We start from the raw sequence: 1,679 nt of genomic DNA, 5'->3' as shown, positions 1-1,679 counted from the left end.
CAATCCTGACTAACACCCACAATATTTTCAACTAGTGAGCACTGCTAAAACTTTGAATTTGCTTCTACATCATTAAACAAAAACTTGCATCTTTAACAAATTTTGAGTTAGTAAGAATTCAGAGCTACATCTTTTCTAAAACTTAGATGTATGTTCCACTGGACTTGGAAAACGATAAGTGCCTAGTATTTTTTTTTAATATGATTGAATGAATGCATTCATTCATATGAATATCAATATTTAACATGATGTCCTGAAATATTTAAGGAAATCATCATGAGACTAACCAGAAAAAATACTCTTATTAAAGATTTTCAGTTTCTGAAACATGGCCATCAATTCAATTAAACATACTTTTTATAATATGTGTTGTATCATCAATATTATACAAAAACATTTCTTACAATGACTTATAAATTACATCTTTTCAGATGACTGCTATTTATTTTAACTACATTAGATCAAGGAAAATAGGAATAAGGTCACTGTTTACTCTGTTGGGCCTTACCCAAAACAAGAACTTTGAATTCTCTGCTTTGTATTACTCTTATTTTGTTACATTGCTATTTGGATGGGAAACTTGCCCCTAATGATTTCTATCACATGCAGTCAGCTAATTGACCAACCCATGTGTTTCTTCTTTAATTACCTCTCTCTCTCCAACCTTTGCTACACATCCACAGTGACACCCAAACTGATGACTGACTTTCTAGCAAAAAGGAAGACCATTTGTATAATAATTGCATGGCACAACTTTTTATCATTCACTTCCTTGGAGGCATCGAGATCTTCATCCTCACAGGGATGGCCTATGACCACTACGTGGCCATCTGTAAGCCCTTGCACTACACTGTCATCATGACCAGGCAGAGGTGTAACACAATCATCATAGCTTGTTGTACTGGGGGATTTATATGCTCTGCCAGTCAATTTCTTCTCACTACCTTCTTACCCTTCTGTGGCCCCAATGAGGTAGATCACTACTTCTGTGATGTGTATCCTTTGCTGAAACTGGCTTGCACCAATACACTCAAAATTGGTTTACTGATAATTGTCAACTCAGATCTGATTTCATTGGTGACGTTTATGATTTTGGTGATGTCTTATGTTCCCATATTATATACCACCAGGGTGTACCCTGCCGAAAGCTGTACCAAGCATCTTTCAACTTGTAGGCCTAACATTAACAGTTGTAGTCCTGTTCTTTGTGCCTGTTCCCTTCATTTAACTTAGACCAAGTAGAATATTTCCAGAAGATAAAGTGCTTTCTATTTTCTACACCATCCTTGCTCCCATGTTCAACCCTCTGATCTACTCACTGAGAAATGCAGAGATGAAGAATGCCATAAAGAGGATGTGGTACTTTCCATTATTTTTGGAAGGAAAGTAGTTTGCATGAAGGGCATTTTAAATTTCACTTTAAAGATCAACACTGAGCCTTAAAATTGATGTAGAATGGTAACAAAATGTATATGAGATTATGTGAAAGACAACCACAGGTCAGAGCTCAATATATGTAGCATTTGCCCAAACCTCTTGCTTTTAGGAAAATTTTGATATACACTTTGCATTCATTTTTACTCTATTCTCCTCAGATATCTGCTTCAAGTTCTCCATACTTTGACACTATAATGCAGTCTCTTCTCCCCGTCTCTTGATTTTTAATCTCATTCTAGTGA

At 35.7% G+C, this 1,679-nt stretch overlaps 1 pseudogene; it reads left to right on the top strand.

The window, feature by feature from the left end:
* Window positions 1-431: 431 nt before the first annotated feature.
* On the top strand, window positions 432-1,390 carry LOC126063806 (olfactory receptor 4P4-like; annotated as a pseudogene).
* The last annotated feature ends 289 nt before the right edge of the window (window positions 1,391-1,679 follow it).

This window comes from Elephas maximus, chromosome 20 (genome assembly GCF_024166365.1).
Source record: "Elephas maximus indicus isolate mEleMax1 chromosome 20, mEleMax1 primary haplotype, whole genome shotgun sequence".
In the NCBI taxonomy this organism is placed as follows: Eukaryota; Metazoa; Chordata; class Mammalia; order Proboscidea; family Elephantidae; genus Elephas; species Elephas maximus.
Note: the sequence above shows the minus strand (reverse complement) of the source record. Positions and strands in the feature narration are given on the sequence as shown.